Source organism: Mustela nivalis, assembly GCF_964662115.1.
Source record: "Mustela nivalis genome assembly, chromosome: 11".
In the NCBI taxonomy this organism is placed as follows: domain Eukaryota; kingdom Metazoa; phylum Chordata; class Mammalia; order Carnivora; family Mustelidae; genus Mustela; species Mustela nivalis.
Window position 1 is genome coordinate 33514891 of NC_139030.1, and position 25134 is coordinate 33540024.

The 25134-nt window shown below is 42.9% G+C and overlaps 1 protein-coding gene across 8 annotated transcripts in view; it reads left to right on the forward strand.

Annotated features, from left to right (window-relative positions):
- Positions 1-7025: 7025 nt before the first annotated feature.
- Positions 7026-25134, forward strand: part of LYPD6B (LY6/PLAUR domain containing 6B) — a 177741-nt gene continuing 159632 nt past the window's right edge. For 7 of the 8 annotated variants that reach the window (XM_082690911.1, XM_082690919.1, XM_082690927.1 and 4 more), the window contains exon 1: positions 7026-7119. The gene's annotated coding sequence lies outside the window, so the exon portion shown is untranslated. The remainder of the gene's footprint in view (positions 7120-25134) is intronic. The other variant, XM_082690923.1, reaches the window with a different exon arrangement.

The window sequence follows — 25134 nt, forward strand, 5'->3', positions numbered from 1 at the left end:
ATCTTTATCAGAGCTTAACAAGCTCCCCAAAGTGAGACGAGAGGCACTCAAGGAGTCACTTAGCAGAGCCGGAACACAAAAGCACACTCAGCTTCTGCCAGCATCTGGAAGCAAGCCGTCTGCTGCCTCTGCTAGGAAGAGCCTGGCGTCTGAAAGCTCTGCCCCTGGCCCCACACAGAGGGGGGGAGGTACTCGCTGTGCCTCGCGGGCCATTCTGTCATCTTCAGCACGTGCGTCAGCTGCTCCTAAACACATGACTCAGGGTCATGACCTCTGCTTTCTGCTTGTCTCTGTTCAGGCCATAAACCTAAGAGAAAACTGAAATCCAACAGGTGAAGTCACCTAAGGTCACATGGTTAGTTTTGTCTCTAGAGCCCACATTCCTTCTATTACAGTCCTCCGTTTGCCCATCTCAATTTTCTCATTCCTGAATTCCCCTATGACTTGTAAGTCAATAGTGTCTTTTATTTTTTTTTAAAAAAAGATTGTATTTATTTATTTATTTATTTGAGAGAGAGCAAGAGCAAGAGAGAAAGAGCATGAGTGAGGAGAGGGGGTGGGAGGAAGAAGGCTCCCCAGTGAGCAGGGGGCTCTATCCTGGGACTCCAGGATCATGACTGAGCCAAAGGCAGACATCCAATCAGTTAAGCCAATAAATTAGGGAGTTCTTGGAAGAAATAAAGTGTACATCACCAGTACTAGGAGTAGAAAGGAAGGCCACAAGAGACATTAGGAATCACCTGTGTCCACCTGGCAAGGTTAGTTGATCCCCCTCACCACACCCACAGAGAGCGGGAGCCTGGTGCACCTGCTCTGCCTGGAGATCACCAACCGTCAGGACTGTGTCACTCTGGTGATCAAGAGTGAACTCCGGCAGGTTATACAACAGAGTTCTGGTAGTCCCCACCCTTCCCTGTATTAACCGAAAGCCTGCGGTACTATGCATGGCTCATGATAGCAGCTAGTTCTTCAAGCGCATTCTGGAATCTTTTCACAAGGTATAGGTGAGAGTGGTACTGTTATTCTCCCCATATACAGATGAAGAAACTGCAGTATGGAGAGGTTTAAGTGCCCAACATCACAGAGCTAGGGAGTGGTGGAACTATCTTGAGAGTCTATTTTCTTAACCAGGAGGCTAAGTTTCCCTGGGTTACGTGGTTACCAAGGAGCATAGAGAGACTAGGCTAAAATCACATTTCACTCCCCGACCAGAGCTTATCCACAGACCTAAGCCACATACATATAGGAACAGTTGAAATCTCCATGTGATGAACTCAAAGTCTTCTGCCAAAATGTTAGCATTCATTCATTCTTTCCAGAAATATCCAAGCACCTGCTTTGAACACAGCATTGTTTTCAGAACTGGAGAAAAGTGGTGAATAAGACAGAGTCTTTATTCTCTTACATGCAAATTATGAACTACTGAAGACCACTTTCTAATATAATTTAATATGTTTAAGTACTATGAAGAGAATAAAACAGGGTGCTGTGACAGCAAGTGTCTTGTGTCTGCTTTGAATGAAGTAGTCAGGGAAGGTCTCCCTGAGGGTGACTAAGGGAGCCGGCATACAAAGATCTGGAGACAGTTCCTAGCAAAGAGATAGCAAGTGCAAAGGTCCTGAGGAAGATTTTCTTGGTGTGTTAGTGGTAACCACACTCTGATTTTACACAAGGAATTTTCTCCACGCTGGTATTCCATTTCCTCATTGACCTAGCAAATTAAAAAGAGGATCAGTATGTTTGTATTATCTTCAAAAGTAAGAAGTAAATTTGGAATAATTAAGAACTTTTTTCCTGGGTTCAGAAATACAACACCAAAGACATTTGAACATTTTTTTTAACATTTTTTTAAAAGATTTTATTTATTTATTTGACAGACAGAGATCACAAGTAGGCAGAGAGGTAGGCAGAGAGAGAGGAGGAAGCAGGCTCCCCGCTGAGCAGAGAGCCCTATGTGGGGCTAGATCCCAGGACCCTGAGATCATGACCTGAGCGGAAGGCAGAGGCCTTAACCCACTGAGCCACCCAGGCGCCCCCATTTGGACATTTTTGTAGCCAGCAATTTGGAAGCAGACCCATAACTTTATAGTCCATGTTTCAGTGCTTGCTCTGGAACCCAACTGAAAGAGGGCAAGCAATCCCCAGCTGATGTGTTGTAGAAAGCCAAGCAGATTCACACTGATCGGTGGGCCCTGAGAGTGTAAGGAATAGTACTGAGGAATAAGTATGGAAAAACTGATTTGCTGCCCAGCTTCAAGGTCAAGCACAGGCCTGAAGGGGCCACCTGCATCGTTTTATAGTCTTCTTCTCAGGGAAATGCAGCTTCTTCAGTTTGCCACCCAGGAAATTGTGCATGCTGGCCTTGTATGTGAGAGATATGCCCAATCTGCTTCGGGGAGGTTATTTCAACTTTCCGCTATGTTAGGATTCTGTGATTGATGAACCTCAAAAACTCCAGGAACACCTATGTATTCTTGGCTGTCCTTGTTAAGCACGAAGAGAATTTCACCAACTGAAATGAAAAGGTTCCAGATTTTGTCTGATCATTCTTGAGCCCACATTTTTGGATGTGCCTGAAATGTAACTTTGATAACCATCCTTGCTGCCTGCCGTAGCTGCCTCTTCTGTTTTTGGTTTGTTTTTTTTTTGGCTTCAGACTCATTTCTTGCCAAGATCCATCAGGAAAGACGTAGTTCCCACCATGGGCCTCACACAACTAAATGGCACCAGACTGAAGTTCCCTGTTCAGTGCCTAATTAGCCTGTGGCTGTAGGAAGTGGAACAAAGCGTCTACATTTTTGTAGGATGTCACTTGAAAGTGTTCACTGAATAGCCTCAGCTGTTCAAATAGTAAAGCTGCATACAGTGGGGTGTGTGGAGGGGGCGGGTCCTGGGGGAGCAGTTCTGGCAAGAAAGGTCTAGGCTCCTTGAGATTTAAAGGGCTAATACGGAGGTGGCTGCACATTTTTTTTTCCCTCAAAATAGAAGGCTAATTTCAAAATGGGTGAAGGGGAAGGAGAGGTACAGGCTTCCAGTTATGGAATGAATAGGAATTAATATGGAATGAATAGGACGTGGCAACACGCACGTTAATGGGATTAGGATAGTTGTGCACTGAGATGTTTGCGCCCCTCGTGAGTACAGCTTAATGTATAGACTTGTGGATTCACTATGTGGTATACCCGAAACTAGGGCCACACTGTGTGTTACCTGGGCTTCAATTAAATTAATAAGGAGAAAAAAATAAGTTTGGGGAAAAAAGCCTTCTGTTGTACTTAGAGTGCTGCTCACGGGAACCTGGGCTGTGGAGAGAGGAGCATTTCCCTTCTTTTGTTCAGGGGAGGTGAGGGCTTGACTCAGAGGGAAGGGAGGCTGGTCCATGGTTGTGAGGTGGAAGCTGCTTCAAAATGAACGGGTCCCCAGGCTGATTTCTGCACTTGAGAAATGAGAAGTTGGATGAGACCAGTTTCCTAGGCTTGCCTGTAGGTGAGTAGCACTCTTATTCAAAACCACTCCGCTGTCCTGACTCGGAATTCTCAGGCACAGTGACCTGCGTCTCGAGCAGGCATCCCCAGTGATCCCCCTCCTCACAGGGGTCTGGGAGCAGTGGCCTGCACCATCTCTGACAAGTCTTCCACCTGTAAGACTCTTTGCTAAGGCTTGAAGGCAGTGATTCCTAACCAGTTTTGAGACCCAGACCTATTTGCAAATTTAAGGAGAGCTGTGGATGCTCTCGTTCACAAAAATGTATGTAGACAGAGAATGCTGAATCCAGTACCAGGGTCTATGGATCTGGATTAAGATATAATACCCTGAAGTCAGCTCTCAGAAGAGACACTAAGCATTTAGAACTGTGCCTGGGCTAAAGTAGAAACTCACTAAAGGTGGTTCTATGTATGCCTCCCAGCACCTATGATATACTAGTACTATCTTCATTTTATAGACGAGTGAACTGGGGCATAGAGAGATTAACATACCTGGTTAAGTGGTGGCTGGATTTGAACCCAAGCCCACCTGAAAACAAAGCCAGTGAACTTAAAATTCTGGGTGACCTAATAAAGTCATTATCATATTTGCCTACCTGAATTCATGGCTCTTTCTTTCTACTGCTCACCACTCTCCTACATCTCTCCTGTGCGTGTAATAGTTAACTGAGCAGCTATAACGTGCCAGGAACTATCCTAGGCACTTCATGTATATTGTTTCATTGAAAAAATGTGCTCAGAAAATGATGTATAGTATTGGGGGCACACACTGAGAAGGTAAAGGTAGGGAGAAAAAGGTAAATAATATCTCAAGGCCCAGAAATTTTCTGGTTATTTTTTGGATGATTTCTCTTTCACTGCGCAATCAGAGGACCAGAGATAGAGAAGAAACGGAAAATTTCCTAGTTCAGATATCATTTGCCCAGGGACTAGCATAGAATGGTAACATGCATGGTCATTGGCAAGGATTAATTAATTCTAGACCCTTAAGAAGTCTATCAGCGGTTTTGTCCTACTTTCAGCACTTAACTGTGTCACCAGATACTAGCTGGCTCCCTTTGCACTGTCAGTCTGAGCCACATTAAAGGAAGTACAAGACCTGTTTACTGAGCAGGTGCTTTGTGCTGGCTCTGTGCTCAAGCACTTTAACTGCATTCTTTCACTTAACCTTACAATGGTATCAGACTTTCTTGTTTCAGATCCTCCTTTCAACCCAAGAACTTCCAGCTGAGATCTTGTCTGATTTCATGCCTGCAGGTTTTCCCAGTGGGAGAAACACACAATTAGACAATTAGGGAACTTGCCCAGGGCTACTCAGCAAGCCCTGGGTTGGGTGGGGGGAGGGAGGATTTGGGGGTGGGGCGGAGAAGGGGAGAGAAAATGAAGGGACGCCCGGGCAGAACTTGTGCCTTCCTGATGATCATTCCCGGGCCCGTTTGGGTGGCATCCCTTACCAGACTGGCCTGGCCAAGATCACACACTCTAGTGGAAAGATCCTCAATCATGGATGCACGTGCTGCTCTGAGTGAAACCAGGACACAGGAAGGGCTGGGCCCAGTTTGTGTGGGTGAGAACTGCAGGGGCTCCCAAGCCCAGTCCCATGTGCTGATGCAAGTGGCTGTACCAACCGCAGGACCCTTCACAGCCCCACCCTGGGACACCAGCCTCCCCACCTACCGCACAGGGGAATACAGCTCGAGTAGGGCACACCTAGGTGGGGCATTTTCTGTAACTTTTACCAGGCTGGCCTTTCCCGGTGTGAAGCAACTAACCAGGCCCTACCACTTCTTAAACACCCATTTGCGCCAGACTCACTGATGAAGCAGGATCAGGGTGGGGGAGGGGCGGGGGTCCAGGCCCTAAGAATGTTAAGCCTATTGTTGGGGGTATGGGTGGAGCAGACCACTTGGCCCTGACCTCACCTTAACAGACAGCATCTAATTATGGCTTTGAGGTTTAATAGACAGAGAAGTACACTGAAATAGTTCTAAGCAGGAATGTTCTCCACGCAACTTCAAAGTTGTGCTGTGTTTCCTGTAGTGTGCTTAGAATGGATTTCTTTAGTGAATCTTGATATTAATTTGTGATGCAGCAACACACAACATTGTGTGTGTGTGTGTGTATGTGTGTGTTAAGGCCATTCATTTGCCCAGTGGAAAAAATACACCACACTCTTTGTATTCTATTCTGATACCTTTTCTTTGTTTGTTTGTTTAAATGGAATTTATTTATTTATTTATTTATTCAGCATAACCTCCATACTGAACACGGGGCTCAAACAACTCATAACACCAAGATCAAGGGTCCTATGTTCTACTGACATAGCCAACCAGGTGCCCCACACTTTTTTTTTTTTTTTTTTAACTGTCAGGGCCTCGATAAGTGTGAGTGTCTCATATCACACTTGCCCTCTGAGAGGCCTGGAGAGGCCACCAATTAGAGATCTCAGCAGAGGACCAAACACAAGCCCCCTTTCTGTAGAAGTTGTATCCCCACTCAAGGCTTCCTGGCTACAGGACCCACCATCACCACAAACGCCTGAGGCTTAGCTCTGCTACTAGCTGGGGGTTCCTGGGTCAGAGTTACAAACTCTCAGCTGTTTCCACAAGGGCAAAGCTGGCAGGACAACATTATATTTCTGAGTAACCCTGCCTGTGACATCTTCAGAAATTAAAAGATTTGCTTCACAGTTTACAAAGATGCCCAAGGGGTGTGGACTCCCTCAAGCCAGCTGCCTGGCAGGCCGTGGGAGGGGAGGCAAGCAGTACAGAAAGGATAGGTGGTGACTTGGAAGCCTGGCCTCTTGACTCTGGGTTCTCACCGAAAGTAGGAGAGATGCTGGGGCAATTCTGGCCTGTAAGCACCAGCAGAAGGCTGGACTCAGAAGACCAGGCCACGCCTCATTTGTGCACCAAGTATTCACTGAGCACATGAGCTGTCTTGGATTTGTTCAAGTCTTTGGTTATTTAACAGTGGATAGAGGAGATTCCTCCCCTCTTGAGGGAGGATATCATTACCTGAAATGATCTTATTTATAGCTTAATGTTATTTTACGGAAGGGTTGGACGTCATCTGAGCCCACCGTGGGTGAGGTGCAGATGGCTTAGTGTGGGATGGTCAGAAAAGGCCTGAGTTCTTACAGTTCTGAACTAAGTCACCTGGGCCCTAACCCGAGGGTCTCAGTTCTGGGTTCTCGGTTTGTACATCCCCCAAATAAAGGGGTTGGCTTCCACTCTTCGCACTGTTGGTCGCTGGGTCAGCCTCACGCTCTGTGTTCCATTTCCTGAGCGGGTCAGGCTGGAAACAGACAGGGCCGTGGCTCCCCGCCGCCTCGCAGGCACTAAGCGACCCGATGTCACCTAACAGGAGGTCGCCCGGGCCTCCCTTCAACCCGGCGGAGGATCCCTGAGGTTCCCAGAGGAGCCTGAGCCCCGGGCGGCTCGCTCCCGAGCGGGGCCCACCTGTCCGGGCCGAGCCCCTCGCGGGCGCCCCAGGTGGCTCAGGCGAGGAGGAGCCGCGCCCCGCCCCGCCCCGCGCGGCCGGAGCCAACGCCGGCCCCCGGCGGGCGCGCTTGGAGCCGTGGCCGGGAGCCGGGCTGGGGTGCGGAGAGGCCCCGCGGGTGCGGGCGGCGCAGGTGAGCGGGGAGGCCGCGGCCAGCTGGGGGCGGTGGTCGGCCGGGGCCGGGGGACCCCGCGCGGGGGACATGCGGAACCGCGCGGCTGCGGCGGGGCCGTGGAGGGCCGCGGTGCCGTGGAGGGGCGGGGGTCCCGAAGCCTCCGGGGGGGCTAACAGCTGGGAACACCTGGACGGGGCGGGGGCGGGGGCGGCGGAGGGTCTCCTGCTCCGCCAGGGCACCTCCGAGCGTTTGCCTGGCGCTGGTGGGGAGCGGAGAGGCTGGGGGGCCGGGCTGCTGGGGAGAGCCGGAGCTGCGGCGGGGGTTCGGGCGGCGGAGGAGCCCAAGTCACTCCCGCCTCTCTCTCTGCGGCGCCGCACACGGGCCCGCGTCCTGCCGCTGCTCTGCCCGGCTCTTTACTTTTGGTGGTGGCGGTGATTAAAGACCTACGCGCCCGGGTTAGTTTGTTCCCTGGGCGCTGAGTATGCTCGGCTGCTCTGACTCTAGGGGCCTTTGGTGGGAAGACTGCAGGTCTGTGTGCCCTGGGGCGTTGTGGAGATGAGGGTGGAGGTGGAGAGCCTCCATCTCCCAGGACCCAGCCATCCAAGAGAGAAGGAAAAGGTCTAGAGTGCTCTTTAAATTCCAGTTACTAGCTATGTGAGCTTGAGCAACTTGCTTCACTTCGCTGATGCTCAGTTTCCTCAAAGGCAAAATGGGCATGATAGTCATTAAAATAGCTTTAAGTTATCTCATGTTCATAAAGTGCATGGCACGAAGCTTGGTGAAAGTTCTCTCCATTTTTTCCCTATGTGATAGTGTAACACTTTATGCCTCCCAGAGGTCTCCGCACATTTCTGAACAGAAGGGGGATCCAGGAGGCTTAGATTACCCTCCTTTAGGGTGAAACCCTAGTGTGGTGGCGGTGGTGTGTGTGTGTGTGTGTGTGTGTGTGTGTTTTGGGGGTGGCATTTCTTTCTTTCTTTCTTTTCCCTTTAATCACTCTGACTTATTCACTGCTAGGCTACTTTCAGGCTCTTTTACTTCCTGATGCCGTCCTAGAGGCAGTCGATTGGAAGGTGCAGGTAGAGGGGTGTTATCAGCCTGCTTTCGTCATTATCAACTGTGTTTGTCAGAATTCTTTTGAGTTGGGTGTTGGTCACTTGAAAATTGCCTGATGTAATATGGAAATTGGATCACAGAAATGAAAAAGTCTGAGGGTTTTAGCTTCAGGCATGGCTACATCCAGGGGCTCACATGAGGTTGCAGGCATCATTCTCTCTCATACATGTCTTAACTCTTTTCGCCTTCTGTGATGACTGTTTTTTTTTTTTTTAAGATTTTATTTATTTATCAGAGAGAGAGAGAGGGAGAGAGAGCGAGCACAGGCAGACAGAATGGCAGGCAGAGGCAGAGGGAGAAGCAGGCTCCCCGCTGAGCAAGGAGCACGATGTGGGACTCAATCCCAGGACGCTGGGATCATGACCTGAGCCGAAGGCAGCTGCTTAACCAACTGAGCCACCCAGGCATCCCTGATGACTGGTTTTTAATATGAGGTGATAAATAGCACTGGCGACTTCAGGTTCATCCACTCCTTGGGGTGGGAGGTTGGGGGGGGAGTCTCTCTCTTCTTCCAACTTTTTTGTCCTTACAGCAAGTCTTACTGATAGGCTAGACTAAAGCTGGGCCAGGTCATCTCTGTGCATAGGGAGTGGTGGTAAGAGTGATATGGATATTCACAATAGGAGTGAATACTTTACCCAGGTGTCACCAGTGCCTGGGGGATTTGTTCAGCTCCAGTTCAGCTGCTGGCTGGAGAGGGGCAGTTCCCAGTGAGAAGTTGTATAAAAATAGTACATGTCCATTGCACTCTCTCTGCCTTTGCTCATCACCACCTAGACGAAGTCTGTGGTAGAGTGTAGACAGCCTGGGTGCCATATTCAATCTGTCAGTCATCAAGTCTTTATCCAGGCATGGAAAGCATCCTGTGTGTTCTTCCTTCCATTCCTTGTTTTGTTGATCATTCATTCAATAGGACCAAAATGGAGTCACTTATGCTAAGCCCAAACTGAGTCTTAATTTCAGTAAGCCAGGGCCTCTGCCAAGGGTGAAAATGCTTCTTTGGAGAAGCTCACAGTCTGGCGGGAAAGGCAGATATGCAGATAACAGTGCTTGGGACCGTTTAACTGTCTGGCATAGAGTGAAGACTTCCCAAGAAGACTGTAGTGGTGCTCAAAATTGGAGATAGTAGGGCTACTTGAGGAGAAAAACCCGGAGGGACTTCCCAGGCCATTGTGGTGGGGAATCAGTGCTTGCTGTTGTAAGTTATGTGATTTAGGTTACTTTACTGTCTCACTTAAGAAGTCTTCACGGTGGTCACGGCCCTCTTGGTTGGATTCGCTTGCTTTTCCCTGCTCTGCCACAGGTTGACTATGGTTCTATCAGGGCTGCGGCTGGTAACATCCGAAACAGAAGGGAGGGACGGTGTTTGTCTAGAAAACAAAGGACAAGATTTCCCAGACGTTCCCTAGGTCATTGGCCAGAATGGTCACATGCCCACCTTAAACCAGTCACTGGTGAAAGAGAAGAAGGTGGGCTATGATTGTTTTATCCATGCCATCTTCTGGAGCTGAGAGAGGGGCTCACCTTCCACACGCTGATGCCCCTTATCTGAACAACGCTGCAGTTCTGCTAGCAAGGGAGGAAGGGAGATTGCCTCTCAGGCTGTTAGGTAGGCAGTCAGTCTGTGGTTTTTCCCACAGGCAGGGACAGATGGTGAAAGGGCTGTCGGGAGAAGTGCAGGACAATAGAAGTACAGGGTGTAGCTGAGGGCAGAGGAAAGTGAGGCGGGAGACACCGGCAGAGACACAGGTAGAGACTCGACTCTAACATAGTGTACCCAGTGCGAGAGATCATTCTGGCTATCGCCAAGAAGCATAAATCTTGGTCCCATTCTTCAAAGAATTTACACTTAAAATTTTTTTCCTGAGCTTTTCATATTCCTGTTGGCAACAGCAACAGTGGCTTACTCTATGGTGATGATTCGGTAGGGGTGGGTTAGGGTGGAGGAGTTGGGGTTGGGGGGATGTGTATAGTTTGAAAAAGCCTCACAGCTGGTTCTGGTCTGTGTCTCAGTCCCCAGCACCTCCCCTTCACCATCTCCTGTACTTCCCGTTGAGAACACTTGCTTGTTCCAAATCATGGCTTCATTTCAGTATTGTTACCTGTCTTCAAAGTAACAGGCTGGGACTTGGTGAAGATGCAGTTAGTGGGAGATCCTGGGCAAGAAAACAGTTGTCCTGATAGTAAAATCAGTGGGCGAATTGTCTGTAGTTGTTTTGGTAGGAAACCAGCCTCAACTGCCTATTGCTTTTAAAACATTTAGCCTGTTTTCACTGGAAGTGTGAAGTGAGTGCTGCTTTTTGTTTCCATCTGATATGGCTGATGTTGGTGGACATTTGGAGTTAGATTGGGCAACAAGTTGTGCATCCTCCATATCTTGTTGGCACAGAAATTGGCAAAAAGACTTGGTCACTAATCCTAAGAGGAGGGAGTGGAGGGCAGCATATTTTCCATCAGCAGTGCTGTTATGGGATGTCCAGGATCACTGGAAAAACATGAAAGAATGGGGAGGGAGAGATGTCTTGGGAAGTCATTGGTTCACAAATATTTATTGAGCATCTACTGTGTGCCAGACCCTGTTTCGGGTGCTGAGGGTAAAAGAGTACACAAGAAAGACAAATCTCTCTGCTCATCACACCTACAATCTACTAGAAGGGAACCTATTTATTTATGTTTTGTCTCATTTTTCAGGTGAAGAGAAGTACTAAGAGAGAAATAAGTTACTGTCAGAGGGGAGGGTGGTGGAAGGGTGGGCAGAATGGCTGAAGAGGAGTGGAAGATACAGGCTTCCAGTTATGGAATGAATAAGTCACAGGGATGAAGCATACAACATAGGGAATATAGCCAGCGGTGTTGTAACAGCTTTGTATGGTGGGGGCAACTGGATTTGTGGTGAGCATAGTGTAACATATAGGCTTGTTGAATCAGTCTGTTGTATATCTGAAACTAATGTTACATTATGTGTCAGACATACTCAAATTTAAAAAAGACTCTAAAAAAATAAAACTGGGTAAGAAAAGAGTGCAATAGTTGGAAACAAGCTGGGCATAGTGCTGGAAATCTTCAAGGTTTATTCTTTCTCTGGTTTCCAGCGGAGAAGTATGGCCCGAGCCGGCATGATATTTGGGAGGAAAAGATATTCACTTGGAAGAAGAGGATTATATGTTGAATAACTTGATTTTAAAAGATTTCTTTCACACAGAATCTCTTTGTTTCTTTGTTATACTTTACATTGTTCCCAAACATGATTTACAGTGACTTACAAAATGTGGTACCAGGTGGTGAGAAATAAGTGAAGAAATATGAGCAAAGGGAAAATAAGAGTCATTTCTTTCATCATTGGGTTCCAGAATTGTTTAGTTTTGGTATCAGGGAGAAGGAGGAAGCATGGTGATTAAAAATGTGATTCATGCTCAGGGTTCATTATTTAAAAGGTGAGAAAATAATTTTTTAAAAAGATTTTATTTATTTATTTGACAAACAGAGACTACAAGTAGGCAGAGAGAGAGAGAGGGAAACAGGCTCCCCGCCAAGCAGAGAGCCCGATGCGGGGCTCAATCCCAGGACCCTGGGATCATGACCTGAGCCGAAGGCAAAGGCTTTAACCCGCTGAGCCACCCGGGCACCCCGAGAAAATAAATTTTTATGCCTCAGAAAGTTACAACTTTTTTTTTTTTTCAAAGATTTTATTTATTTATTTGACAGAGAGAGATCACAAGTAGGCAGAGAGGCAGGCAGAGAGAGAGAGGAGGAAGCAGGCTCCCTGCTGAGCAGAGAGTCCGATGCGGGGCTCGATCCCAGGACCCTGAGATCATGACCTGAACTGAAGGCAGCGGCTTAACCCACTGAGCCACCCAGGCGCCCCGAAAGTTACAACTTTTTTGTTTGTGTGTTTAAAGAGTCAGTTTTATTTGATGGGAAAATTAGTCTCTTTATGAAGGGCTTATACAAAATTTATCTCCTGAGTTCAATGAAAACTAATAGTTTATTTTTTTTTAGGTCAATATAAACTACATCAAAGGTTGACAGAGATCAAAAGGCTAGTTCTGGATCAAATGAAATGGTCCAAAAAAAATTTGTGAGGAGTTTTGTTTAGACTCTTAATGGACCGGAAAAAATATACAAATTCAAATAAAAATTTAAAGTCTTTAAATGTTATGTAGTGGTAATTTTGATTGCCTATTTTTATTGGGTTGTTTGTTTTCTTATTGTTGAGTTTTGAGAGTTCTTTACCTAATTTGGATGTAAGTTCTTTGTCAGAAACGTGTTTTGCCTGAATTTCTCTCAGGCTGTGTCTTATATTTTTATTCCCTTAAGGGTGTCTTTCTCCAGGCAAAAGTTTTCAGCTTTGGTAAGCCGGTTTTTCAATTTTTATTGCGAATCAAACTTGTTGCTAGTATATAGAAATGTAATTTTTTAAAAGCTTTATTTATTTATTTTAAAGAGAGAGACTGAAAAAGAGAGCGAGTTAGGGGACAGAGAGACAGAGAGAGAATCTCAAACAGACTCCCCACTGAGTGTGGAGCCCAGTGTGGGGCTCTACCTCACAACCCTGAGGTCATGACCTGAGCCAAAATAAAGAGTCAGTCACTCAACTCAACTGAGTCACCGAGGCACCCCTGCAATTGCTTTTTATATATTGACATTACATTTGGTTACCTTCCTAAAGTCACTTATTCTAGGGGGCTTATTTGTAGATTCTTTGGATTTTCTACACAATCATGTCATTGGTAAATAAAGACAGTGTTATTTCTTCCTTCCCAGTGTGGATGCCATATATATATATATTTCTTATTGCACTGACTAAGAATTCCAGTATAATGTTAAATAGGAGTGGTGAGAGAGAACATTCTTGCCTTGTTTGTTGTCATGGGGAAGAAATAATCAATTTTTCACTATTAAGTATGATGTTAACTGAGGCTAGATGCCCTATGAGGTTAAAGAATTTCCATTGTATTCTGAGATTTTTTATTTTGGATCGATTTTGAATTTTGTTGAATGCTTTTTCTCCATCTGTTGACAAGATCATGTGATTTTTTTCTTCATATTTAATACAGCAAATTTTACTGATTGATTTTCACACATTGAACCAATCTTGTATCTCTGGGATAATTTCACTTGGTTGTGATGTATTTTTGGAAGAGGCTGTGCAGGATTGGTATTATTTCTTACTTTAGTGTTTGGTAGAATTCATTAATGAAGCCATATAGGCCTAGAGTTTTCTTTGATAGGTTTTAAACCACAGATTTAATAGGTATGAGTGCACTTAAGGTTGCCTATTTCTTGATAAGTTTGGGTAGTTTGTATTTTTTTTTTTTTTTTTAAAGATTTTATTTATTCGATAGACAGATCACAAGTAGGCAGAGAGGCAGGCAGAGAGAGAGGGGGAAGCAGGCTCCCTGCTGAGCAGAGAACCCGATGTGGGGCTCGATCCCAGGACCCTGAGATCATGACCTGAGCCGAAGGCAGCGGCTTAACCCACTGAGCCACCCAGGCGCCCCTGGGTAGTTTGTATTTTTTAAGGAATTGTTCTACTTCATGTAAGTTGTCAAATATATATCTCCATAAGATAGAATTTTTTGTGGTCTTCTCATATCATCCACTTAATGTCCATGGAATCTATAGTGATTTTCTCCTTTCATCCCTGATACTGGTAATTTGTGTCTTCAATATTTTTCTTACTCTATCTAGAAGGTTATTAATTTTATTGATCTTTTCAAAGATCCAGATTTTTGTTTCATTAATTTTGTCTGTTTTTCTATTTTTGATTTTATTGCTTTCTGCTCTTTTCTTTAATACTTCTTTCTCCTTGCTTTGGGTTTAATTAATTAATTAATTAATTTTGTTGTTTTCTTAATAGCTCATTTTACTGATCTGAGATTTTTCTTCTGTTTTAATGTAAGCATTTAGTGCTATACATTTCCCTCTAACCACTGCTTTAGCTGCATTCCACAATTTTGTTATGTGTATTTGCATTTTCACTTATTTAAAATTAAAATATTTAAGAATATTAAGAGAATTCCTCTTAATCCACATGTTATTTGACTGTATATCATTTGATTTTTAACTATTTGGGAATTCTCCAGAAGTCTTACTGTTATTGATTTCTAATTTAATTCTGTTATTGTCTCACAATATAATTTGCATGACTTATATCCTTTTAAATTTGCTCACCTTTGTTTTATGCCCCAGAATGTGGTCTGTCTTGGTGAGTGTTCAATGTGTACTTGAAAAGGATCTGTATTCTGCTATTTTCGGGTAGAATGTTCTGGAAATTTTAGGTCTTCTTTGTCCTGATATTCTGTCCATTTGTTTTATCAATAACAGAGAGGCATATTGGAGTCTCCAACTATAAATGTGGATTTTTCTATTTCTCTATTTTACTATTTCTATTTCTTCTATTTTTGTCCTATCACTTTTTGCTTCATGTATTTTGATTATCTGTTCTTAGGTGCATGCACATTCAGGACTGTTATGTCCTTTTGGAGAACTGATCCTTTTATTATTATGTACTATTCCTCCTTTTCCTTGTTAGTATTCCTTGTTCTGGGTTCTACTATTTTTCAGTTGGTGTGTTAGACTATTCACATTTACTATGCTGTTAAACTTAATTAAAATCTGCCATTTTGCTAGCTGTTGAGCCACCCAGGCACCCCCTCCTTTGTTTTTGAAATTTATTTCACTGGGTCTAGAATTTTGGGTTGACAGTTTATTTTTTCTTTCAGCACCTTAAAGACACTGCTTTATTGACTTCTTACTTGCATGCTACTGACAAGATATCTTCTACAATCCTTATCTTCTTTTATATTTAGTGTTTTATTTTTCTACCACTACTGTCAAGATTCTTTTTGTTGGGGCACCTGGGTGGCTCAGTGGATTAAGCCTCTGCCTTTGGCTCAGGTCATGATCTCAGGACCCTGGGATTGAGCCCCACATTGGGCTCTCTGTTCAGTGGGTAGCCTGTTCCCCAACCCCCCGCTTACCTCTCTGCCTACTTGTGATCTCTGTCTGTCAAATAAATAAAGTCTTTTTTTTTTTAAAGATTCTTTTTGCCTTCGATATCAGCTGTTTTAATATGCTGTACCTCTGTGTGCATGTGCGTGTGTGCCTACACATGTGTACATATATGTACATTCTTGCACATCCTGCCTGATGTTCTTGAGCTTCTTGGATCTGTGGTTTGGTGTCTGTAATTAATTTTAGAAAATTCCCAACAATTATTTCTTCAGATATTTCCTCTGCTCCATTTTCTTCTCTCCTTCTGTAATTTGATTTACACCTAGTTTAGAACATTTGACTTATTCCAGAGCTGTTGAACAGAGCTTTGTTTTGTTTCATTCTTTCATTCTTCTTTTTCTTGTTTCTTGTTTTAGTGTGGGCAGTTCTGTTGACCTACTGTCAAGTTCACTGACTCTTTCCTTGGCTGTGTCAAATCTGTGGAAGAATGTTGAAAGCTGTCTCCATTTCTGTTACTGTTTTTAGCCTTTCAAGTTTTTTTTTTTCATTTTATTCTCCCTCACAAATCCTATCTGTATATTTAAAGCAGGTTTCTTGTAGACCTATCTTTCTAGTAAAATTAAGCATTTGATCTTTCATGTTGTCCATTCTTTCTGTTAGGGTCTTTTACAATTAATTACGGTTGTTTAAAATTTAGTGTCTGATACCTTCAACATCTGTTTTATATTGGAGTTTGGTTCAGTTCATTGCCCTTTCTTGGCAGTCTTGTTTCTTTCTTGCTTTTTGTATGCCCTGTGTGTTTTGTGGAGCACTGGACATCTTGTGTAGGACATGAGAGACTGAGATAAATAGTTTTTATGTCTTGAAATGGTAGTGCCTTTCTATTTCTGCTAGACCTTTAGTGTGGGGTTGATCACTCTAATCAGGATTTGAACTGGATTTGAGGTTTGTTGTTGGTATGGTTATTCTCATTTCACCATACACTTCAAATTCCTCTTGTGATAGTCTGAGTTTGGAGCTGGTTGGCCAGAGGGGTCTTCCTAATGTCTGTCTCAGTGTCAGCCTTAGGTTTTCCTTTTGTGCTATACCTCCAAGTGGTCTGGCTCCATGCTCTGTCAACTTTTCCAGCAGTATTCTGTTGTTGTTCCTTACTTGATGCCTATTAGCCAGTGTCCAGGTGCATCAACTTCAGGTAAACAAGTACTTGTTTTCTCTCTTCCTGTAGGCGTATGCTTCTCCTTAGATTTGGGGCTAGTTTATTTCCCTATGACCTCGGCTTTCCAGTGGATTCAAGAAAGTTCTGGACTTGCCATTTATCTGGCTTTTTATTTGTTGTGAGCATGGGAGTGATGCTCTCTTCAGCTCTCTGCATCCTGAGCAGAAATTAAAAGCCTTGATATGATGCTTTCTAACCATTTTTATGATGTTTATACAAATCCTGGGACTGTTTCCCTTCTCTCTGTGTTTTATACAGTGTCATTTATACATTTTTTAAAAAAAGATTTTATTTGTTTATTTGATAGAGATCACAAGTAGGCAGAGAGGCAGGCAGAGAGAGAGAGGAGGAAGCAGGCTCCCTGCTGAGCAAAGAACCTGAGGTGGGGCTCTAGCCCAGGACCCTGAGATCATGACCTGAGCCGAAAGCAGAGGCTTTAACCGTCTGAGCCACCCAAGCGCCCCTCATTTATACATTTTATACCTATAAATCAGTGGTTCTCAACTCCGGCCTGAAGAGCATTAAACAAAACACAAATTTTTAGTCCCAGTGTTTTAATTGATATATGTTGGGATACAAGCATGGATATCTTTTAAGTACTCCCCAGGTAATTCTCATGTATATCTAGGTTGAGAACTGGGGTCTAAGTATCCCCTAGAACTTCTTCTTTCACAGGGATGCTCATCCAGCATAAGCAACCAAATAAAATTTCAGGCTATATACATTTGCCCTTGTGACTCCATCAAATTATTTTCTCCTAATTGTGCCTTCAGTGATAGTTAATTGCCTGTGATATAGACTGATAGTCTCATAGAATGGGGAGGAAACAGAGTTCTTCTCATTTAACTTTCTGCCTAATGGATATCCTCCATGGCTGTCTATGGCTTTAGCACTGCTTGAAGTCTTTCAGGGGCTGGAAACTCTGCCACTCAAAACAGTAAACCTTAGTGTGAGATTGTGAGATTGTTAGAGGTGTTTTCCTTCCGTTGAATTGAAATAAATCCTTCTATAATCTCCCAAATAATTTGCCTGATCCACAGCCTTGCAGACTGTTTTGTAAACATCTGTTTTCATGACCCAGTATGTGTTCACTTGTGCACATACATGCACACACACACATTCATATCCACGATAGGCATTTTATGAAATAACATTTACTGTAAGTCTTGTACTTCTAATTTTATGACCCGCCAGTGGGTTCTTTTTTTTTTTTATTAAAAAAAAATTTTTTTTTTCAGTATGGGAAGTGCTTCTGCAGCCCATCTTTCACTAGACAAGCTCTCATTCCCAAAGGTTTCAAGACAGCTCTCCTGGTACCTCAGCTCTGCTGCACCCAGCGTGTTGCTGCTTCCTTCAGCTGTGTTTCAGCTAACCCCCTGCTCTGGCCAGTGTCACGCATTAGTTGGGCTGCACTGTGTGGTGTCCTCTGCAAATCAGTGGCTGAGTTCAGAAACCAGGGCTTCTCAGGGGGGCATATATGTTCAGAGTAGAAAAAGGGAGGGCTCCTTGTCTTTTTCTAGACACTATTTCTAGTCATGTGGCCCAAATTCAGTGGGATGTAAATTGCAGCCATCTCTTGAGGAACATTGTTGATGGCTTTGTAATTGTTATGTGTCCTCCCACTTTTCCCATATTAATAATGCATTATCCTAATTAGCTATGTGTGCATCTTTATTTTCTGAAAGACTGTGAACTCCTTTGAGATCAGGAAAAATATTTCATTCTTCCTGTCCGTAGTGATCACACTAACAAAATTAGTCTGTTGAAAAAAATTTAAAAAACTACATTCCTGGTCAAGTAAACTTTGGCCTTTTAGCATTATTGCCTTGCTGACAATTGTGCTATCAACCTTATGTGCTTATCACCATGTATTTACTTTGGGAAATAGACAAACTAGGTAATTTAGTTGAACCCGTCACCTCAATACTCACGCATAAGACACTGTGGTAGGTGCTCGGTGAGATGCCTAATATTTTACAGTCTACAACCTGACTGGGGTCATATGACATGCGAGGCTCGTGTCAGTGAGTCGTGTGGTGGGTGAGTGCTCTCAGAAGTCACGGAGGAAAGGAAGGTTCCAGCCTTGAAGCATCAGACACATGGAGTGAAAGGTGTTTTGGGGTGAAGGGATTTGGAGGGACAAGTAAGCTATTTTAGCATCCCCCAGGCTCTACAGAATCTCTGCTGTCTTTGGGAATGGCTTGGATCCATCAGATCTGAAAGAAACTGCAGGTAAGATACAGAAGAAAATCTAAATTATTTGTAGCAAGGATTGACATCCACAGAAGGTCATAGGCACAGCTCCCCTCATCCCCACCCTTCATCTCAGCCTCAGAGGCTCTGACTCTGACCTATGTGGTTTGTGTGTATTTCTGGAAGCTACTTCTTGTCATAGCAAGGTTCAGCTTTCCAGCAGTTTCAGGGCTGGTAGCGTTAGTGCCAGGTTGCAAAGTGCCTCTTTTTAGAGCGACTGTCTATAGCCACTGACCTAACTTTTTCGCTGCTTCCTCTTATCCTTATACATATCCTCTTACGCATATGTATTATTAAGAAATGTACATTCTCCAGGTGCCTCTGGGTGGTTCAGTTGGTTAAGACTTTGACTCCTGTCATGATCTCAGGGTCCTGGGATTGAGCCCTGCATCAGCTTCCCTGCTCAGCCTGCCGTTCCTCCTGCTTGTGCCTTCTTTCTCTATGTCAGATAAAAAAATTAAATTTAATTAAAAAGAAAAGACATGTACATTCTCAAACTATGCTACATCTACCACTCTTCAAGATCGACTTCATCTATGGGACCGTCTTCTGAGTATCCTTGTTCAGAGTAAAATGGTGACACCATCAAAATGTGGCATAAAAGCCAGATATTAACATCATCAGTTTCTTACTGGAAACATTCGTTTGGGGACTCTCTTAACTGTGGTGAAAAATAAGGATGGTAGTACATTATGAAAAAGGCACTGTGTGTGTGTTAGTTATCCTTTAGCAAGGGGTGGGGACTACAGTTCTTAAACATTAACAGTAAGGGGAACAAAAGTGAGGGCTATGAGTCAGCACCTGCTATGCTGCGCTACAGGGTGGCTATTCGTATTATGAAGCAGTGCACATGCGCTTTTCTTAGGGTCTAGTGCCAGAATGGTAGTTTATCTCCTGGGAAGAACTGAGAAATAAAATAGTACAGATCTAGATAATTCTTCCTATTTCTCTTTTTGCCTTGGCAGCCAGGAAGCCCAGAGCTAAATGTAAAAATACTCAACCATGTGATAACTTTATTTCAAATTCTAAATATAGAGACATCCTATATTAAACTATATGATTTCACCTTTTTTTTAAAGATTTTATTTTACTTATTTGACAGAGACAGACACAGTGAGAGAAGGAACACAAGCAGGGAGAGTGGGAGAGGGAGAAGCAGGCTCCCCATGAAGCAGGGAGCCAGATGCAGGGCTTGATCCCAGGACCCTGGGGTTGTGGCCTGAGCCAAAGGCAGATGCTTAATGACTGAGTCACCCAGGAGCCCCTGATTTCACCTTTTTAGAAAGAGTAGCTGTTGCTTTTTCCTTATTACCAGGGTGATACAAGTTTATTATAGAAAATGTGGAAAATAATAAATTGCCCCACCAATCAGATCTTTTCTCACCACCCAGAGATAGTTGCTGTTTGAACCATTCTCATTTCTTCTAAGCATGCATGTCTTTATATGTGTGTGTATGTTATGTAAATGTATTTATAAAAATGAAATGATACCTTTCACTCTGTACTAAAACTATTTATTTTTAAGATTTTATTTATTTATTCGACAGAATGAGAGAGAGAGAGATCATAAGCAGGCAGAGAGGCAGGCAGAGAGATGGGGGTGGGGCGGGGGGAGCAGGCTCCCTGCTGAGCAGAGAGCCCAACTCAGACCCCAAGACCATGACCTGAGCTGAAGGCAGAGGCTTAACCCACTGAGCCACCCAGGCTTCCCTATACTAAAACTATTTTTTAGCTTAACCTTTATAATCATTTTCGATGTTGCCGTATACTCCTGTGCAACATTAGTTTTAATGGCTAGTATATTTCATCATGAGGCTGTATCTTGCACGTTTCATTTGAACTAGGCTTTTTGCTATTATAAACAACTCTGTCATGTACCTTCTTGGAGCTAAATCTCTGAGCAGATCCATAATTATTTCCTTAGAATAGAATTTCTAGAAGTGACATAAATACTTAAAATAATTAATACTTTTAGGCTCTAGATTTATATTTCTGTGTTGCTTTCAGAAGACATGAACTACTCTATTTTATCACCTAGGCTTTTATTTATTTTTTATTATTTATTTTTCAGAGAGAGAAGGAGGGGAGCAGAGAATGCACACAAGCAGGGGGAGTGGTAGAGGGTGAGGGAGAAGCAGGCTCCCCACTGAGCAGAGAGCCCGATTCCTGGCTCAAATCCAACCCCAGCCACTGAGATCATGGCCTGAGCCGGAAGTCAGACACTTAACCAACTAAGCCACCTAGGCACCCCCAGAAACAGTGTTTCTGTCACTCTGGTAATCTATCAAAAGCATGTAACAATCTGAGAAAGGTTTGTTTTTGAAAAAACCTGCTGCATTTGGGGTAAGAGCAGTAGGAGTCTCCATCGTTCTTGCCTGGGGCAGACCCAATCTCTTCTCCACTCCCAGCTAAAGGGACTCAGAGGGCTCAGCAAGGGAGGCCATGTGGACCAGCCCCCGTGCTGCCAGAATCAAAGGCACTCACCAGTTTGCGCTGGGGAGCCATGTGTGCACCTTCAGGGTATTTCCAATATTCCGATCTTATAAACTACATGGCAAGCAATCTTTAAAACTGAAGTGGTGGTATTAATAATTACTTAGATTCTTAGAATTTGAATTATGGGAGCAAATTGGATCCCTGTTTCTAAAACTGTTCTACCAGTGAACATTTTCACCAGCAATATACAAGTAGCTCACCATGATTGTTATCTTTAAATTGAGATAAACACGCATGCCATAAAATTTATACTGTTAAAATATGCAATTCGGTGGTTTTTAGTATGTTCACTAGGTTATGAATTATCATCATTATTATGTAACTCCAAAATGTTTTAAAAACTTTGCGAGGAAATCTCATATTCATTAGTAATCATTCCCTGTTGCCTCCTTCTCTCGGCCCCCAGCAGCCACGAATTTACTTTCTGTGGTTTTGTCTGCTCTGGACATTTCGTATAAATGGAATCATTCAGTATGTGACCTTTTGTGTCTACTTTCTTTTACTTAATGCAATGTTTTCAAGATTTTAAGGTTAATAATGTTTTTAAGGTTATAGCATAAATCAGTCCTTCATTCTTTTCCATGGCTGAAAAATACTCTGTATTATGGATATAGCCCATTCTGTTAATCTGTTCATCTTCATGGAGGTTTGGGTAGTTTCCATTTTTTGGACTATTATGAATAATGCTTCTGTGAACAATCATGTTCAAGTTTTTGTGTGCACTTGTGTTTTCAGGTCTCTGAAGGTATATACCTACATGTGGAGTTGCTGGGTTGTGTGGTTATTCTCTTTAATTTTTTGAGGAACTGCCACACTGTTTCCAAAGCTGCTGTACCATTTTGCATTCCTACCAGCAATGTTGTGAGGGTTCCAATTTCTCCACATCCTCACCAACACTTTCATTATCTGTCTTTATGCTTATGGCCATCTTAGTGGGTACGAAGTGGTATGTCTTTGTGGTTCTAGTTTGCATTTTCCTAATAAGTTATGGTGTTGATTGTGTTTATTGCCCATTTGTATATCTTCTTTGGAGAAATGTTTACTAAGATCCTATGCCAACTTGAAATCAGGTTGTTTGTCTTTTTATTGTAAAGTTGTAAGAATTCTTTATATATTCTGGGTACTAGACCCTTATCAGATATATGATATGCAAATATGTTTTCTCATTCTATAGGTTGTCTTTTCATTCCCTTGAAAGTATCCTTTGAAATACAAAAGTCTTAGTTTTGGTAACATCCCTTTTTTTTTTTCTTTTTTCACTTGTGCTTTTGGTGCCATACTTAAGAAACCATAGCCTAATCCAAAATTATAAAGGTTTACACCTATATTTTCTTCTAAGAGTTTTACAGTTTTAGCTTTTCCATTTAGATATTTGATCCGAGTTCATCTTTATATATGGTGTGAGTTAGAGATCCAAATTTATTCTTTTGCTTGTTCTGGCAACATTTGTTGAAGAGTATTGTTTCCCCATTGATTGTCATAACTTGTCAAAAATCAGCTGACAATAAATATATAATTTCCTTCTGTATTGTCAATTATATTCTATTGATCTATAGGTCTGTCCTTATGCCAGTATTACACAATCTTGATTAATGTTGCTTTGTACCAATTTTGTTATTGGAAAGTATAAGTTTTCTAACTTAGTCTTCTTTTGCCTATTCTGGGTCCTTTATATTTTCATATGAATTTTAAGATTAATTTGTTAATTCTGCAAAAAGCCAGCTGGGATTTGATAAAGATTACATTAATCTATAGATCAGTTTGAAGATTATTGCCATTTTAACAATATTTTTTTTTTTAAGATTTTATTTATTTATTTGACAGAGAGAAATCACAAGTAGTCGGAGAGGCAGGCAGAGAGAGAGAGAGGGAAGCAGGCTCCCTGCTGAGCAGAGAGCCCGATGCGGGGCTCTATCCCAGAACACTGGGATCATGACCTGAGCCGAAGGCAGCGGCTTAACCCACTGAGCCACCCAGGCGCCCCCCATTTTAACAATATTAAGTTTTTTAATAATGAACATGGAATATTTTCCCAGTTGTTTCGGTCTTCTTTAATTTCTTTCAGTGGTGTTTGGTAAGTCTTGTATTTCTTTTGTTAACTTTATTACTGAGCATTTAATTTTTCTGGTGTAATTGTCTTAATTTCATTTTTAAGTTGTTTGTTGTGTATGCTTATGTATAGCACATAAAAATGCAGTCAATTCTCATGTTTTGATCATCTATCCTGAAACCTTGCTGAACCTGGTAACTAGCTCTAATAGTGTTTTAGTGAATTCATTTGGATTTTCTAGAGAAGATCATATCATCTGCAAAGAGAGATAGTTTTACTTCTTTCCAATACCGATGCTTTAAATTTCTTTTTCTTGCCCAGTTTTCTTGGCTAGAAGCAACAATACAACATTGACTAGAAGTGGTAAGCTCAGACATTCTTGTTCCTATGTTAAGTTCTGGACTAACAAGGTGGCCAATATTATTTATGATACTTTTTGGTGACCTCTTTCATACTCTAAGAATCTGAGTAATGGAGTAGGAGTTGCTGATTGGTTTCTCCTAGGGAAGGAACAAACAAAAATTCCCTTTTGCCTGGGCATCTGAAGGTTTGGCCTCATAGTTAATAGGGGGAAAGAGTATTTAAAAAATTTTTTTTAAAGTTTTTATTTATTTGACAGACAGAGATCACAAGTAGGCAGAGAGGCAGGCATAGAGAGAGGAGGAAGCAGGCTCCCCGCAGAGCAGACAGCCCGATGCGGGGCTCGATTCCAGGACCCTGAGCTTATGATCTGATCTGAAGGCAGAGGCTTTAACCCACTGAGCCACCCAGGTGCCCCGGAAAAAAGTATTTTAATTGAAGAATCTACTTATGTGACATCTAGGTGCCAAGAACTTTGATTAATGCTTTCTAGGATATAAGCCTTCATTACTTAAAAATAAAACTTAAATTTTCCCTACTAGTTTTTCATTCTGCCTTTCCATATTTGGCTGCCCAGTATATGCTTCAGGTACTGTGCTGGGATCACAAAGATGAATTAAACACACACCGTGTCTTCAGGGTGCTCACGGAGAAGTGTGGGGGGAGACAGATAGGAAAAAGGATGTTAAATATTCTAGCAAGTGGTTCCCATGCAGGGTAACCTGTCAGAAGGAAACAGGTAAGAGATGTGGGTTTCCCCCTTGGGGGTTTTTGGTCTCAGTTTGATGATGGAACATTCAGTTTTTCACTCCATAGAATCAAGGAATTTTAGGACTGGAGGCTTGGGAATCCTCTTATGCAGCTCCACATTTTTCAATAGGAGTAACCTCTTACCTTGTTCAACAGTTGCTCTTCTCTCTCATCAGAAGTTCTTTTTATGAAATGTTTTATCTCCTCTCTCTCTCTCTCTCACACACACACACACACCCCGTCATACAACATTTTCTCTAGGGAGGTAATCTATGTTTAGCCCACTTCTTGGCTCCATTTTTTGTGTCTGGTAGTATCACACCAGGCTCAGTGCCCCTCTTCAGTATGACTCCATCCAGGAGTCCTGCTTTCTCAAGACTACTTGGCTTTGTCCTTTCTGTGGGTCCTATGACATGGACCTGAGAAGGATGGAGACGTTACCCAGCTCCACACCCCCATTACCCGGAAAGCTTGCAGGGGGCCTCCTGCTCTGTTTCATTGTACTTTGAATTTCCTTGGAAAGAGCATATTCCCTTTTAATCTTGTCCGTTCAGGAGATTCACTAGGATGCATATAAAGTCCTACCTGTATGCTTGCTGTGAAGTCATCTTTCCGGAAAAGAATGAAAGTGGTATTAGCAAAAGCGATGAAATAGGCACACACCTTAACAAAGTTTTACAGTTTTTATTTTATAAGTCACGTCTGAATTGCATGGTACATATGCTTCCATTTTTATTTTGCTCTTTAAAAATAAACCTTTTATTCCAGCTTTATTATTTATTATTACAATTAAAATAACATCAGGTTACTTTTTATCATTCCTCTGGTAAAATGG